Genomic DNA, 18,684 nt, shown 5'->3' on the forward strand with positions numbered 1-18,684 from the left:
GTGGTCAGTTCCTGAGATTGAGGGGTGGATTTAGCCCCACCTGAACCACATGGAGTAAGAGTGGATAGAGGTAGTCCCCACAGAGAATCAATAATAGAAGGCAAAATGGCCAACGTCTAAATCAGCCACCTGATTTTTTTGTTTGTTACTGAGCCAAGTTGTCACCAAACCCTATTTACATATATCCCTATTAAGTTTTACCTGCTTGGTTTTCAACAAGGGTTCTAGGATATTGAGATAAATTTGAATTTTTATTCTGTCATCTTGCAAATAAGTCACATTAAGCCATTGGACAAATTGATCTCGTGTATCCAGGTTACTGTATAAATCTTGAGTAAAACCAGACCAAAAATTGTGGTGAAATTCAACTAGCTTCATGTTAATATAATTTCATTCAACAATTATTTATCAAACAGTAAATGCCAAATATAAAATTACATTCATTAATACTCTTGGTTATTATTGTTCAATCACCCTCAAATCCAGTTACATTTATTATTATCCATGTCATATTTTTTATCTTCTACCCAAGGATATCCCTTGATTCAATTTACATAAACATTTTCAATGTGAAATTATGTGCCAGAAATTGTGCTAGCACTGGGGCTACAAAGGGACCTAGAGTCTAGTAGGGAAGAGAGAAGTGCAAAAAACCAAAACAAGGTTAAAGTGTAATCAGAGGAGCAATAATCATCAGATTCTTTGGTGTATTTGCTGTTAAAATAAATGAGTTTATAGAAAAATAGTGTAATTAACCATAACCAAAAAAAGATAAATAATTACTGAGGCGTCAATTTTGTGAGTTAATCCAGGTTGATTCCTAGATCCCTGCATCATTTCCCAAATACTCATACATCATCTGTTTAGCAAACAACTCTAAAATTTTGCCAGAAATCAACTTCACGTTGTATGTAATCTCCAAAAATGGTCTTCTCCACCCTTTTTTAAAAATCAAGACCCTTTAGGTCCCTCACTTATTATCTGTGATGTCCCCAAAACAATTAATGTTGACTTGGAGACCACACCTGCCAGTTCTTTCGATACCCAGGATATAAAGTATCTAGGAGCAGACATATTCACCCATTAAAACAGAGAGAGATGTGGGGCCGACCCGGTGGTGCAGTGGTTAAGTGCACACGTTCCGCTTTGGTGGCCCAGGGTTTGCTGGTTCAGATCCCCGGTGTGGACATGGCACAGCTTGTCAAGCCATGCTGTGGCAGGCGTCCCATATAGAAGTAGAGAAAGATGGGCACAGATGTTAGCTCAGGGCCAGTCTTCCTCAGCAAAAAGAGGAGGATTGACAGCAGTTAGCTCAGGGCTAATCTTCCTCAAAAATAAATAAATAAATAAATAAAAACAAAACAAAACAGAGAGATGCTATATTCTTTTATCTCACTGCTCTTACCTCTCTATACCAATGGTCCTCAAAGTTTGGCATTATCAGAATTATCTGTAGAGATTTATAAACACAGATAGCTGGGCCCTACCCCGAGAGTTTCTGATTCAGTGGATCTCAGATGGGGCCTGAGAATTTTCATTTCTAGCAAGTTCCCAGGTAATGTTGAATGCTGCTGGTCCATGGATCACATTTCTTTTTTTTACCTTCTTAAAAATTTTATTAATGTCATAATAGTTTATAACATTGTGAAATTTCAGTTATACAATGTTATTTGTCAGTTACCACATATATGTGTCCTTTTACCCCTTGTGCCCACCCCCAACCCCCTTCCCCTCTGGCAACCACTAATATGTTCTCTTTGTCCTTGTATTTGTTTATCTTCCACATATGAGTGAAATCATACAGTGTTTGTCTTTCTCTGTCTGGCATATTTTGCTTAGCATAACACCCTCAAGGTCCATCCATGTTGTTGTGAATGTGACAATTTTGTCTTTTTTATGGCTGAGTAGTATTCCATTGTATATATTTACCACATCTTCTATATCCAATCATCAATTGACGGCCATTTGGGTTGCTTCCACATCTTGGCTATGGTGAATAATGCTGCAATGAACATAGGGTTGCATAAGTCTCTTTGAATAGTTTATTTCAAAATATGTCATTTTATTTTGTGATTTCTATTTGTCTAATTTCTTTTTTCTCCTTATTGAATTCTTTTGGATTGATTGAGGTTTTTTGAATAATCCCTCTGTTTTTCTCTTTATTTGGAAGTTATAGTACAGTTTCTATTCTTTAGTGGTTAATAAAAATTTCAACATGTGTATTAACTTATCAAAGTCCTAAGCTAAGCAATACTTTTACCTCTGGTATAACATAAGAACCATAGAACACTTTAACTCCATTTTCTTTTCCTCCTGATTTATGTTATTGTTGCTGTGTATTTAATTACATTTTTTCAAATTTTAGTCCAGAAGTCATTATTATTTTATACCAATAAATTTACCACTTCTTTTTTACATCTCAGACTATACAGACTACTCTTTTGGTTTATAACAATTTTTGTGAACCCTTTTCTGCTGTCTGTTTCTTCTGCTGGTTCTTATCATGGTGCCTTGTTTCTTGCGTGCTTGTTTTTTTTTTTTTTATTAAGATTATGATAGATTACAACCTTGTGAGATTTCAGTTGTACATTATTGTTAGTCATGTTGTGGGTACACCACTTCCCCCTTTGTGCCCTCCCCCCACCCCCCCTTTTCCCTGGTAACCACCGATCAGTTCTCCTTGTCTATATGTTAACTTCCACCTATAAGTAGAGTCATATAGAGTTCGTCTTTCTCTGTCTGGCTTATTTCGCTTAACATAGTAACCTCAAGGTCCATCCATGTTGATGCGAATGGAACAATTTTGTCCTTTTTTATGGCTGAGTAGTATTCCATTGTGTATATATACCATATCTTCTTTATCCAATCATCAGTTTCTGGGCATTTAGGTTGGTTCCACGTCTTGGCTATTGTAAATAATGCTGTGATGAACATAGGAGTGCATGGGACTCTTGGGATTGCTGATTTCAGGTTCTTAGGATAGATACCCAGTAGTGGGATGCCTGGGTCGTAGGGTATTTCTATTTTTAACTTTTTGAGAAATCTCCATACTGTTTTCCATAGTGGCTGCACTAGTTTGCATTCCCACCAACAGTGTATGAGGGTTCCTTTTTCTCCACAGCCTCTTCAACATTTGTCACTCTTGGTTTTGGATATTTTTGCCAATCTAACAGGTGTAAGGTGATATCTTAGTGTAGTTTTGATTTGCATTTCCCTGATGATTAGTGATGATGAACATCTTTTCATGTGTCTATTGGTCATTCTTATCTCTTCTTTGGAGAAATGTCTGTTCATGTCCTCTGCCCATTTTTTGATCGGGTTGTTTGTTTTTTTGTTGTTAAGCTGTGTGAGTTCTTTGTATATTATGGAGATTAACCCTTTGTTGGATAAGTAGCTTGTAAATATTTTTTCCCAATTAGTGGGCTGTTTTTTTGTTTCAATCCTGTTTTCCCTTGCCTTGAAGAAGCTCTTTATTCTGATGAAGTCCCATTTTTTTATTCTTTCTATTGTTTCCCTCATCTGAGGAGTTATAGTGTCTGAAAAGATTCTTTTGACCATGGATCACATTTTGAGAAACACTGCTCTGGAGTGTTTATCTGCTACTTTACTTGGAAACCATTTTTCCTCCCAAAAGAAAGTAAAGGAAAAATTAAGAATGAAATAACTCTGCTTTCTCCCTATAACCTAACGACATCACAGCATCTTTTCTCAGTTGTGAGACTCTCTCTGAATTTGTTAATTCATTGAACAATTGTTTATTGAGTACCTACTATGTGCCAAGCACTGTACTAAGCACTAAGGAAACTAATAATAAACAAATCCTCAGCTCATAGAGAAGCTCATATGGAGGGAGACTAAATAGTATGTAAGCAGAATCCCCCTGGGTAGTGATGTGTTAAGGTCTGCTAGAATCATATAAAGGACCAGAGCAGCACCTAATGTGTTATTCATGAGTCTTTTGTAGGGGAGGGGCAGCTCCCCCTAAAGAAGGGACAAGGATTGTTCTGTTACAGGAGAAGTGATGCTGGGCAGACAAAATCCACATTCCACTTTTGGAGTTGGAGGAGATTTTGCAAAAGAGATGACATGCTATGAATTATTTCTGTGTCTTTCCTAAATCTTTCTGTTGCATTAAATTTTTATAGTTTTTGTTTACGTCTTTTCCTTTTACATTTGAAATCATTGATAATTTGACAAATAATTATAAGAAAATGAAATTTAAAAATATTTTGAGTATCCTTTTCTCTGGAATTAGATATAAAAGGCTCTCTCACATTCCTATACCTGCCTGCTGCCCCCTGCATTGAGGGGAAGCAGAGCCAAGGACCTGGAATGTGTTGCAGAGCCTCACGCCCGCATGATCAGGGTCAGCTTCCACTTGTGATCTGGGAAGCAGAGACACGGGAGGTAAAAGGGGAGTGACGAGAGATATACTGGGAGCTCTGTCTGATGTTGTTTCAGAAATCTAAACTTCATATGGAAACTGAGTCAGAGACCAAGAAGGGCAATGTCAGAAATTAAGGTTCTAGGTGGTACGAAAGAATTTTTCCAGATTTGTGTTTTTCTCCCAGGTCATCTGTGTTGGGCTTCTGGCTCTACTGGGTCATGGTATATACTAAAGGCGGAGTTCAGCCTTTGACACAGTCTCAGGCACCATCCTCTTTATTCGATGTGAGTAAGCCCACAACATAGTTTCCATGTAGCTTTGCACATTGTGGCTTCACTTCCCCCAGGGGTACTGGGAAGTACTATACCCTGGAGACAGCCCGCTCCTCCCTCTCAAGAGGAGCAGGAGAACAGGCTATAGAAGAGAGAATTCCCACAGTTTTGTCTTGTGCACATTACCTTTACCTCTAAAGGTATGAGACTCAAGATATCTCAAGCCTTCAGTTTCTGTAGCCCACTTGATCTCTCTTTCTGTCGTAACACACCCACACACACGACATTATGTCATAAAAACTGCAGTTACCTCTGGGTTAGGAAAAGCATTGGGCCTTATCATTTAACAAGTATTTATTGAGTATCTACTGTGTTCCAGGCCCTGTCTTTGTGGGTAGGATGTACCAGTGAACAAAATAGACCAAAAAACTCTCTGCCCTTGTAAAGCTCACATTCTAGTGGAGTTTTTTTACATCCCTTGTGAATGAAAGTATCAGAGTCTTCCCTCAAATGATATTTAATGGGAGGGGGTATATAAAGTGGGAGAACCACAAGGAACATGATGTGGACAAGTGGCTTCTCTGAATAGGAGAATGAGTACAAAGGGGATGGTTAACAGGGATAAATTTGACTACTTTACAGTTTTGTTTGGGTAAGACCAATTCTCTTTTTAACAAAAATGGAAAAAAATCTATTAAAAAAAACTAAGAAGCATACATGTAGGCAAATTTAATAAATAAAATGATTGTCTTTTTCCTCCTAACAAATCTATTTCTGCTTTTCAGGTTTTAACATAATCCACCTACCAGTCAGTCGGCCAGTCAGTCAGCACGTCGTGCTCATAGTTTTACATTATAGTACTTCCCAGATAAGAATCCCATTCTTTCTTTATTCTTACTTGGTTTCAAGAGCTGTCTGGCAGTCACGCTGTTGAATTGAATTCAAGGATGCTTTCAGATTAGTGCCATGAAACAGGCAATTCACTGTATCTCCATAAGGCACGTTACTGTCCCCCAGTGAATGATATCTGACAGAAACAGTAAAAAGAGACTTATCTAGCATCTAACAAGCATTGCTTTTTCCAGGATGGGTAGAGAAAGGGAGACATTGCATGTAAGTCTTAGCATCATTAAGTAATCACAATGAGTACATTGTAAGTAAGTTGGCCCACATCAACCCTTGTGGCTGGAAAACCTATACTATAGCACCTGTCTTTGAAGAACTTAGATGGTGAAATTCCATTTCAAGTGAAATAGAGTAAAAAGTCCAATTATCTGGAAACTCCAAAAAGAGAGGCCTCTATAGGTTTATTCCTGGGGAAGGAGAAGTGGCCCCTGAAACTATGCATGAGACTGGAGTAGACTTCTATTCAGTGGACTTTGTGGGATCACAAAGCCAGAGTTGCTACCAAGCATTCACCATGGGGAAAAGTATTTTCCTGCATTTTCCATTCATTTTTGGGTATGATCTCTCAGAAATGCCTACAAAAGTGCTGTAGCAGAAATACCTCTCATAGGGACAATTAGCTAGTCAGTCAACAGCATTGTTGGCTGCTATTTTCTGTTGGAAACAGATTGAAGCCTCAATGTAAGTAAATAATCTCATCCTGAGGCAGAGGAAGAGTTTTTTAATCCTTAACAGTGTCCTTTGGGACTTGTTTTAGAGTTTCATGGAGTCATAGGTGGGTATCACTGGGAATCAGTTCCAGATTTCCACAGGATTCTGTACTGTGAAAATTGCTACATCAAATGGACAATAAATTGGTTCACAGCTACTTTGGGGTGGATGGGTGGGAAATATCATCACAATGGTTGTTTCCCAATTTATAAACCAGTAGGGATTTTTTTCTTGGAAAATTAGACACATATGGAGCTATAACTAGTCTGACATTTAGTTTTCCATTTTTAAAAAAGTATGAGTAGGGGCTGGCCTGGTGATGTGGTTAAGTTTGCATGCTCTGTTTCAGTGGCCCCGGGTTCGGATCCCGGGCATGGTCCTACACACTGCTCATCAAACCACGCTGTGGCAACACCCCACATACAAAATAGAGGAAGATTGGCACAGATGTTAGCTCAGCGACAATCTTCCTCAAGCGAAAAGAGGAAGCTTGGCAACAGCTGTTAGCTCTGGGCCAATGTTCCTCACCTGGAAAAATAAAAAGTATGAATAAATGTCTAATGCAGTGCTTTGTGTGCTAGCATCAGTGGAGAATGAGTTTGGGGAGGGTTGACACCATTTTATAAAATGATTATTACAAATCTGTATGGGGTGAAAACTCAAAACAACTACTTTTCCTGAAGCTGTAGAGTCAACCTAAAATTAAATCTACAGTTATTCCACTGTGGCTAGAATTGGTAATCAAAGATTAAGAGGATTTGTTTCACTGGAGGTCCCCAGTTACCACCAAAACACCTCTAGTCTCTGGACTGGGGCCTCTTCCTGTAATGTAATTCATTTGGTTTTTTCACACTTTCTCCCTTCAATTCTAAGAAATTACTGTGGCTTTTGTGTTATATTTTCATCGTTTTGATAAAATAATTATTCCCATCCCATTTTGCTCATGCTTCTTTGCATCATCTCTTTTGTTGTGGGTTTAAACTCACATGCACTCCCTCTTGTCTCTTCTCTGCTAATCCCGCCCAGGAATCATTCTATGGGTGAATAGAAGGTGTTGACTGTTCAATATGTTTTCCATGTATTGTCAGCTGCTTTATTACTGCCTCTCTCCAGTTCTTTGCCACTAAGAAGCATGAAGATGTTCATTTAAATTGCTAGGCTTCTGTCATGTCACAATGGAATGGATGCCTGGGATTGGGTGGATGCTTTGAGTAATACTGAAAGCTGTGTCTAACTTGTGTCAGCAGCAAAGTGGCAAAGAATGCAGCAATACCCTCCTCAGAGGATACAGAAAAAGCCTCCTCAGACTGGAACTATTTTCCCAGAAATACCAAGCTTACTAGTTTCTAATGTCCACAGACTTGTAATTATGGTGAATGAGTTTGAAGTTTAAGATTCTATAGTTGTCATTCAAAGAATATTGGAGATCCAAGATATATTCTTCATCAAAGTGCAAGCACAAACTGAGCTCATCCTAGTACTCTCTTCTCTTGGTAGATGTACATCAATATCACTTATTTCTTTCTGAGAATATCTCAGTTTGGGGTCCTGTGAAACATCGTTAGAATAGGTAGCCATTAAAAGGAAAGAGTTGGACATTATGACAAAGAAGGATGTTCCTGCTATCTTGTTAAACGTAAATACAGTGTGTATTACATGATCTGATTTTGTTACACACACATATAACCCAGGGGACAAAGAATGAAATTATATACACCAAAACATTATCTGGGAATATCTCTAAGTGCTGAGATTCTTATACTTTTCTTTATGGTCATCTTTATTTTCACAAAGAATGAAAACTATAAATTATTAGAAATTAAACCACAAGCAATTTGACTTCATATATAGAGGGTGGTCTCCATGGGGATGGGGCTTACATTAGAAACAAACAGAACAAAAAGTCCATGTTATAGTTACGTGATTTCAAAAGGAGTCACTTAGAAGTTTCATAATGATCTCCTGGTTTTGAAGGTGAAAACAAGTTCTGATAGATTTCAAATTAGTCTGGTTTTCATTGAGTCTTTCAGTGTTCCCATTCAAAGTTCCAATGTGTGTTTTGCTTATGTCTAATGCTATTTCCAGATGGTTTGGGAGGAAAAAAATGTAAAGATTTTATAAGACAGTGTCATCACATTTTATTCTCGTATTTGGAAACAAACAATATTTTATTGTGCCCTTCTTTCATACATATATATATGCCCTTCTTACGCCTTTTTGCAAGTTAGATTTTTTTTCATTCAGTTTTTTTTTATCTTTCTCCAAAAGCTTTGTGACAGCTGAGTTTAAGTGGTTGCTTCAGGCTACAGAAGTCAAAGATGAAATTGAATTATGCTTCCAGGCTTGGCATACAAAATCAAGAAAAATTTCATTCATTATGATTAATTAATCCAGAAGCACAGTGGTAGTATTATGGTTATATTGTATCTGGAACTTGGCATATTTTCAACTGACATTTACATGGTAAAGAAGAAAACGGAATGGTAACTCTGTGCCTGGCAAACTGCTCCATAATAAGCTGGGGAAAAAAAGAACAAACAAGAAGTCAAGGGGAAGAAAAGATATTATATATTGCATGTGGGGGGTTGGGTTTTTTGAGATTCCACTCACTATTGATTATCTCGTGGAAAATCCCATAATATAGGATAATGAATGGCTTACAAGTTAGAGTTATCCTCAACACCATTTTTACAAATGCCTTAATTTGTCATACATGGTATTATGGTGAAAATTACTCACAATGATAGTGACATACACAAGTAAATAATAAAAATGTTTCAGAAATGCCTATTATAGAAGAGGCATTGCTAACAAGAATTGCCTACTCAAATCCTTTTATATGGACTCTTTTCCTTTGTTGTGATAAACTTCATAAGTAGATTACTTGGGATTTATGTTACTATCTAGCAGACAGCTGATATACCTGAGGGACTAGCACCAGCTGGGAACAGAGACTTTTCAAGGATGAGGAAGATAGAGAAAGAGAGAGGGAGAGAGAGGAAAGAGGGAATTAGAAGGAGTGAATCCGTTAGCCACTGCTGCAGTAATACCGAATAATAAACAACAAAATCTCAGTGGCATCCAACAATAAGCACTTATTTATCACACATCTGTAGTCAACTCCACTGATCTCTGCTAGGCTTGCTCATAAATATGCAAATTAGGGAAGGTCAATTGCCCTGGGCTGGCTGGAATCTACTGGGCTTCTCAGCTTCAAGATGCAGGTGTGCAGGTCAGCCAAGAGGCTCTGCTCCCCATCATTCTCAGAACAGCTGGCTAGCTGGGGGAAGTTCTTCTCATGGCAAAGGCAGAGGCCCAAAAGAGAGCGAGCTCCACTGCACCAATAGCTTCAAGCCTAAGTGCACATGACATCTGTAAACATCTCATTGCTCAAAGGAAGTCACACAGCCTGAGCATTGGTGGGATGAGGGAAATAGGAGACCCTGGAGACAGAGAGTAAAGAACTGTGAGCAGTAATTCCTTCATCACTGAGGGTGAAAGGGGAAGGGGGAGTGAGAGTGAGAGAGACCTGGAAAAAAACAATTTCCTTTAGATCGTCCCCGACCCATGGCCAAGCAAATGAGGAACTCATGTTGATAATGGTTTCAAGCCTTCAAGGTGTTGGGAGCTTCATTAGAATTTACTTTGAAGGATTCTTGCTAATAATGTGGTGACTTTGGGGAAAAATTCTGTTGTGGGTCACAATCCCACGTTGGCAGCAACCTACTTTCCGGTACATTGTCATGAAGTTTTTTCTGAGGAGTGTGGGAGAAAGTTTCTTTTCTGGGGGCCTGTGAATTTCCATTTGTCACTAACTTTGAATCACGTTGTCATTGTGACAGCTCAGGGGCCTTACAGATGCAAACATCAGATAAGACAGGTAGGTGTAAGTCAGGTTGCTCTCTGAAATGTACTATGCATAAGTGCTATATATGGATGAAGACCCAAAATATACTTTCTGTATAGGAAAGCCAGTTAAAGACAAAGAGCACTTTAATTATAAAAGCATGTATAGGAACACTTCCAGAAGACTGGCCTCTATATCTGGTTCTATATTCATTTGTGTGACATCCTTATTCAAAGGAAACCCTTTATACTCCTTGAAGAACCTCATTTTCTGTACCTGTAAAATAGATATTTAAAACATGTAGCAAAACTTGCCTATATACTGAAAGATCTATACTGAAATATTCAAGTCTATAATTTTGACAAAACTTAAATGTGTTCTGCTTTAAGCGTCTATTCCAACAGGTATGTGACTTCTGGACAATGTCAAGATCAGACTAGCACACTGGAACATACAACTGATATGTTTGATCTACCCAACACTCTTTCCTTTGGACATCTACTGCTTCTCTACTGTAGGAGATTCTCAGAGAACTGTCAGCCAGAGAACGCTGCCCTCCCACCTCTACCACTATGACTGGAGAGACCATTTGACCCTAAGTGGGGCAATGAGACTCTCTCTCCTGGAAATTTGTATCTCGAGGGGTGACACCGAGGGATGGAATCTTGTGAACAGACATACTGCAGTTGGAGGTGAGCCATCCAATGGCAGGCCACTAAAGAGCGAGAGAGTGTTATTAAGTTCCGTTACCTGGATCCTCAGAACTGCTCTAGTTTTTCCCTTTTCCAACACTTGAATGTTCCTTCCTTGACTATGTAACTACTCTCTCTTTCTAATAAATTGCTTTTTGGCTTATGTCAGCCAGAGTCAATTTTTGGTTTCTTGCAACCAAATGAAGCATGCTTGATAGTGTGGATGGAATCAACTGGCTTCTATTCCACTCTCATTCTAATTGGAGAGACTTGAAAGGCAATACCCTCATTTCTCAGATCCCCATGCAGGTAGGGTTCTGGATGTCATTTAAGTTCTACCAATTCGAGGCATTAGTATAAGACTTAGAAGTCTGAAGTGAGACAGAGGCCATTTTCTTGTCTTTTTGGCTGTCTCTGCTGATAAACATGGTTGTGAAAATTGGAGATTTCTCTGTAGCAGTGTGCCACTGTCCACTCTACAGCTTTCTTGGTGATGAGAAGAAGTTGTGGTGGCAGAAGTGGCAGCAGAGTGGCAGCAGGTTCTTGACTCAGGCATGGCTCCAGTGGTGCCTCACTAGTAGTAGCTGGTGGGTCAGTTCTATATTATTTTGTAGTCACTTATAGAGACAGCCTGATCCTTCCACACGTCTAATGATTTTGTAAGTACTCATCCTCTGTATTAAATTCTTCCTACTTATAAATACCTAAAGTGGTCTCTTTCTCCTGCATTGAACCTTGGGTAATATAGAACCCTAACTGACACAAATATATAAATGATCTAGAAAAGGATCACATGAGCCAGTTTGGTAGGAATATGCAAATAAAGCAAATGTAGTACAAGAATGGTCAAATAAATTTTGTACTTGAGTTTCCTCTATATCATCATCAACAGACAGGCACTTCTGTCATCAAGAATACAGAAGCTATAAAATTTGTAAGGTATAGATAAGCACTGAGTTATAAGTATTCAAATTTTACAAAGAGTTCAAGAAATTTTCTTACAATAATTTTTGTCTGATATTAATGTAGTTACAGCAGACAGTTTTTTAATTGAAAAGTTGATTCTAAAATATATTTGGAAGACACAGAACTAAGACTAGCCAAGAAACTCCTTAAGAAGTAGTAAATCAAGATGAGGGACTTGCATTACCAGATATAAATTTATTCTAAAGCAATGATAAATAAGGTAAAATGATATTGTTACTTTGGGGAAACTGACAGAACAGAATGGAATGTCTAGGAAGAGACTCACACAATATGGACACTTCAGTTATGACAAGGCTGGCAGTGAGGATCAGTGGGGAAAGTGTGGACTAGTCACTCCAATATGCTGAGAAAACTAGTTATAGGAAGGGGAAAAAAGCCCTACTTCACTCTATTCACACACACACATACTTCAAAATGGTTTGGTGATTTATCCATGAATGGTAAAACTTCACATTTTTAAAACATTGAGAAAAAAATATAGTAGAATAATAGCTTTAAGACTTCTGGGTAGGATAGAGTAGGGAAGACATTCTTTTTTTTTTAAAGATTTTATGTTTTTCCTTTTTCTCCCCAAAGCCCCCCGGTACATAGTTGTATATTCTTCGTTGTGGGTCCTTCTAGTTGTGGCATGTGGGACACTGCCTCAGCGTGGTTTGATGAACAGTGCCATGTCCGTGCCCAGGATTCAAACCAACAAAACACTGGGCCGCCTGCAGCGGAGCGCACAAACTTAACCACTCGGCCACGGGGCCAGTCCCTAGGGAAGACATTCTTAAACAAGATACAAAATCAGAAACTATAAAAGACTGGGGGCTGGCCCCATGGCCGAGTGATTGAGTTTGTGTGCTCTGCTTCGGTGGTCCTGGGTTTGATCAGTTCGGATCCTGGGTGCAGACATGGCACCGCTCATCAGGCCACTCTGAGGCGGCATCCCACATAGCACAACCAGAAGGACCTACAACTGGAATATACAACTATGTACTGGGGGGCTTTGGGGAGAAGAACTAAAAAAAGGGAAGTTTGGCAACAGTTGTTAGCTCAGGCGCCAATCTTTAAAAAAAAAAAACTGTAAAAGATTGGCCTTGTCTTTGACTTCAGTTAGTTCCTGAAAGATGCAAGGTCTAGTCAGATAAAAGCCAGATGCCTCAGAGATTGGTCCTTCCTGCTACTCCGCATGTGGCAGCAGAGTTACATCCAAACGACTGGAACATAAACAGGAACACAGAATGAAGGACTAAGAGAAAGTGTTGTGTAGATCAGGTCTATAAGTGTGGGTGGCCGGGTGAGTGCCATGTAAGGAAGACCTGCTACCATTCTAGAAAAAGACAGGATGCATGGGATAAAATTCAACAGAGAGTCTCATCATATCAGATCTCATTGTAATATCTTGTTATTTTCATTTCCTGTCAGATGATCCATACTGATAGGGCTTTATGGCTTTATTTATTATAAATTCTGTTCAATGAAAACCCTTGTAGAACATATGCCATCTCTAGTTCCCATAAATGTGAGGCATTTAAAGCACTAGGGGAGTTATTGATATTTTTTTTAATCACTGGGTGTCTAATTGTATTTTAATATAATGCAAAGACTGTAGGCCCTTAGGGAAGAAACTGCTGAAAAATCCTTTCCTTGGAGTGAAAGGACTATTGTAGGTGAGATGGAGGGCAGAATCATAAGGTAAGACATAGAAGTGGAGAAATAAAAACAGGCAAGCTCTCAGCTAGAATTCATAGTCCAGAATAGCAAAAACCAAGTATTTGAAATGGAAAACAATTCCTTGCTTTTTACATTGTAACAAAAATTCTTTTGAAGGAGAAGAGATCATTTTAATAAAATGAAGATCTATCATAATAACAATTTTAGAAACAGATGACTGATAAAAATAAGCTCATGTTAAAAACAAAAAACTGTGTTTCTTAAAATTTTATAAACAAAACCTTCCATAGACTGATATCCTTGAACAAGGAAAGGTATTTAGCTTTGTATTTTAACATTTTTCAAAAGTTGGGGAACAATTTCCTTCTCAAAGATTTCCTGACACATTAGATAAAAATGCAAATAAAGAGGAATAAAGTCTTAAAAGGAGGCATCTAATAAACTCAGCCTAACCATGTAAAAGCATATAGGTCTCAAAACTAATAGACCTGAGCTCCAGAAATTAGTGTAGAGATCTTGGGCAAAGCTCCCAACTTTCTTACATGTTGATTTTCTTGTCTGTAAAATGAGGGTGTTGTACAAAATGATACTGAAAACAAAATTGAAAATCCAGACTAGCAGAGGGCAGGCATTAAGCCCCAGGAAAGTTCCAGACACTGAATATAACAGGAGGTTAGAGAGGAAAAGTTAATAAGAACACGACAGAACTTCATCCTTAAGAGAGGCTGGGTATCCAGCAAACTAAAAGGACAGACAGCATCCAGGACAGGAAAACTGAAGTCCGTGGAGGCTGAGGTGGAAGCCGAATCTCCCGAACAAGACGCAACTCCATGGCCTAGAACTGGGGCCTAAGAACTAGGCTGCTTTCGCTGAAAGGAAACACATCTGCTAACTCTTGCCTCAAACCTGACATTAATATTTGGGATTAGGGGAGTCTGGTCTAAGAGAGAGTAGCAAGGGATTCTGAAGGAAGGTGAGAGAGGAAGCTGGAGGACCAGGAACCTACATAGCACCCTGGTTCTCAACATGTTAAACCTCTCATAGAAGAATGAAGATTTCATCGGCACTTTTGTAGAACCGGAAAATGTACTCCTAGACAGGCTGTATGGCTGTCAGCCCAGAAACTTCACTGTAAATCATTTGGAAAATCATGTTTGTCAACAGAAAATTAAAATGCCTTTAATGGTAGTTGCTTAAATGTCGTCTCGTGTTTTCACCACAGCCTCCTTTCCTGGGGAGAAAATTTCAAATTTGTCATTATTATCCTCTCTTAGAAGTGGCTCAGGGCAATTGTTGTATGAAACATAAACCAAAACACAACAATCAACTTCCGAATGGAATGCCAGTGTCGTATGTGGAAGCAGCATGCAAACCACAAAGGGAGGAGTGTAGCAGCAGATTTGTCAGGTTGCCAGTACAAGACAATGTCTAAATTCCCATAACTAGATCTGCCTTTAGAATATTTTATGTTTTCCAAACCGGACCTGGGGTTTTCTGGAATGATGAACAGTAACACCCTAAGCAAAGTCTTAATCAGTACTACTTTGAAATTTGTAACTGAAAATTAATTAGGTCACCCTGTTGAGATTAAGAACATGATTATGTGATAATGTGGCTCATTTCACACATGGAAAATCCCGAGGCAGTTAGGGTCCTGTTAAGCCTTTTGTATTTTTTAATTGTTTATTTAGATTAGACTTTTCTGGACTTGGTTTATATGCTGTTGCCTTCTCTGTGAGTGAATCTCTACATTTCTCCTCTCAGTTTTCAATACAATATAGTGTCGTGGAAAGAAGTTAAATTATGTCTCATCTTTACTACGTACTTGCAGACAGCCTCTGAATCAGGCATCTGAACTTTCTGGACTCTCTCCTATCTGTGAGTAAGGATAATCATACCCATTTCACAGTCTTGTCATGAGGAATAACCCAAGGGAACCTCTGTGCAAGGCCTGGCACTCAGAAGATGTTAGTTTCCTTTCTTGGTCTGCAACTGGCAGCATCCTACCTACTTAACCGCCTTTCCCACTTACATCTAAACCTACAACTTTCCCTCCAGCAAGGTTAGTCTCCTTAATGTTCCTGCTGTGCTAATTCTCACTTCCCACCTTGGGTTATGTTACTGTGGCCCCATCCTCTTTCCTAATTACTACTCATCATTCAGGTGTAGAAGGCAAACGTGTCTACACGTAAGTATCAACAAAATGGAAATGAAACAAGTTACTTTACTCCTACCTCTACCATCTTTTCTTGGCTACTTATTTGTGTAGACAGTCATTCCTTAACTTGCGAATATCATGGGGAATGCATAAAATAGACCTACTGAAGTTAATCTATGTAACATTTATTTCCAATTATACAAATATTATTGCCTTTAATGGTAGTTGCCTACTATGCAGAGGATACAAAGTTGAGAAAAAAATCAATCTCTTCTTTTGTAAATTCATTATTCCCTTAGGAAGAAATTTGAGTGATGCTGCATGTTGTATTTTTCACTCAGCTAAGATAATTATTATGAAGTATCTTGTGTCTTTATATTTGGTGAAATTCAGGCCATAGATAGCCTTTTGCTTATATTTTGTGGATAGTAAAATGAGATTATGTAGCCAACACTTTAAATAACATGATGATTTTAAATAAGATGCTATAATTTCCATCCAGGCTATTTAAAATTCATATTGAATAAAAAATGGACAATTTTTTAAAAATCCGCCAACAGATTATGGCTTGGTAACTGATTCATTAGGAGTTAAACAAAGGGCTTAGTGGTAAGGTGATGTAACCAGAACATATTCTGAAGCGGTGAAGTATATTTATCAATCAAATGAAAAAAACTCATGTGATTCTTTGCCTTCAGTCAATGGAAAGTAAATCTGGTTAAATATGTTTGAATTTATTCTGTCAGCTTTATTTACATAGTTTATATTTTAATTCAAAGCTGATACCTTGATTTGTTAGTTCTAGGCTAGAAGCTCATCCTGTCCTTTTCTAGAACATTCTTTTTATGCACTATTAATATTTCTGTCTCATAGACTAAACCATATTTCTTATGTTCACTAAGAAGACCTTGTTTCTTAGAAAATAAAAAGAAAGCAATGACATTCCTAAATATTCCTAGCAATATTTAGTGTGGGCTGATGTGGTAGGAAATTTTTATTGATTTCTTCTGGGTAGAAGAGAGCCATGCTCTCCTCATGTTAGAGAAAGTTACTCGAGAATTATGGTCTTAGGCCCTTCGAGTCGCCATCTATCTGAGAACCTGCTGAGCATGATTACAAATCACGAGATGGGCTTGGGTTTTCCCAAGCTGGCTGCAGAGACGACTTGTCTAGGCTCCCAGTGAACAGCCACAGCCCACAGAGAATGTGTGTTTACCCAGACCTTTTACATGGTTTACTTCTGAAAATTGGTTCAACCACATGGGAATCTAGTTAGGCTCTTGGAATTATAATCTTTGACTGGCATGTAACCCAAACATTTTTATGGGATTTGGAAATCAGATTGGAGCTTAGAAAATGAAGGAAGAATAGTAAGAGTCCAAACCTAAAGCTCTTTCAGGTCCACCTAAAATCCACCTTTTAATGCATGGGTTCCCATCACCAAATTATTCTTTTTTACTAAATATAAGTAGGAAGCAGAATTTTAGTGAGACATAGTGAAAGATAATTTTTCAGTCATCATGCAGCTCACTTGGGAGGTAAAGGTATGTGAAAACTTCCCTGTGTGTGATCCCCTAGGCATGTTCTACCCAGGTGTTTAGGAGGATAGATTTTTATAGCATAATGTCAATTGAGCAATAGACGCCTGTGGTATTTCATCCATGAACCAAGGTAGGTTCTATGTTTGATAAACCGAAGTGTAAAGCTGATAGATAAGCTCTATCTTTAGGCATCTTCAAGCTATTATATCTGCATTTCTCAGGGCAAGAAGGGAATAATTAAGACTGATGCTTTATTTGAAAATGCATTGTTTTTCTTGTTAGGAATAAACCGTGGTTACTAATAGAAGGAAAAAGCTTAACCATAGTAGAAAGCTGGCAGAAAACTTGCTATGCAATGAAGAACTTGCCTTTTCTAGTTCTAACATTCAGTAGCTGAAAGCAGATCATTGCTGTAAAGAAGTATTTACCAATTTTAAAAGGTCTTGGCCCATCATAGCTAGTGTTAGATTTGGAATATAGCTTTTGTTGCCAAGGTGACAAACACTTATAAATATAACACATCTTCTAATGTGCTTTTAACTTGGTATTTTTATGGCTTTTAAATCAGATACCATTAGCAAATATATTAGGTAATTTAGCTGAAAGACCATTTTCCTCTAACACTTTTTGTTACATTTCCCCAGGTATTTCAGTAAATGTCTGTTGTGACATTCTACTCCTGCTAGGCTTCCAACGTAAGGGGATACATAAAGTACATCTGGTAAAGATTAACATATATTACCTTGCCTTTTTGTATTGATCACCAAAAAATGTATAAAAGAGAGTTAAATTTGTAGTCTCCTTGAAGAGCAGCCATTGTTCCTATTGTTATTTTGGGGTCTACATCCCCTCCCCCCAAATAATAATCTGGCTTTAAGATTCAATGCAATGGAAAGGTGTTTTGGGACAGCATAATAACTATATATTAACACTCCCAAAAACCTCCATACCTAAATGCTTTCCCTTAGATATCCAAAAAAAAAAAAAAAAAAGGCTATGGGGAAAATAATTACAATGGACCATCTGGAGCCCTAGTATTTCCACAAGTCTCAGTTTATTGTTCCCAACAATAAACCCAACAGCCCAGGCAGGGAAGGAATTAAGTCTAAATGTATTCATTAGCTTGTTAAAAGAAGACTTGTGAGGTGGACATATTTGTCATGGCAAAGATAAAATCAGATAAGACATATTTAGTTTAAGCCCAAATTTGCCTTTATTGTTACCTTGTCAGAAATTCTTCCATTAATTCATTTATTCTTTTTTCTTTCATTCATTTGACCAACAGACATTTAAGAAGCATCAACCATGTTCCAAGCACAGGAAATACAGAGATGAGCGAGTCCTGGCCCTCAAGAAGCACATGGTATCAGGAAGGAGGTAGACAAATAAATGAAGTATTATAACATACTGATAAATGCTAAGGTAGAGATTCCACACAAAGAAGTGCTCAGAGACGAATCCCCAAAGAGGAAAGACTGCAATTGTTTAAGAGTCAAGATGGAAAAGAGGAATATACATTTTACT

At 38.1% G+C, this 18,684-nt stretch overlaps 1 long non-coding RNA gene across 1 annotated transcript; it reads right to left on the reverse strand.

Moving 5' to 3' along the window:
• Positions 1-1,588: 1,588 nt before the first annotated feature.
• On the reverse strand, positions 1,589-7,395 carry LOC139083111 (uncharacterized). Its single transcript, XR_011539679.1, has 3 exons — positions 7,263-7,395; positions 5,558-5,686; positions 1,589-2,002 (listed from the first exon to the last, which is right to left on the reverse strand). It is a non-coding gene; the product is annotated as an uncharacterized lncRNA (long non-coding RNA).
• Between the last annotated feature and the right edge of the window lie 11,289 nt (positions 7,396-18,684).

The sequence above is a fragment of the Equus przewalskii genome, chromosome 4 (assembly GCF_037783145.1).
Source record: "Equus przewalskii isolate Varuska chromosome 4, EquPr2, whole genome shotgun sequence".
NCBI classification, from domain to species: Eukaryota; Metazoa; Chordata; class Mammalia; order Perissodactyla; family Equidae; genus Equus; species Equus przewalskii.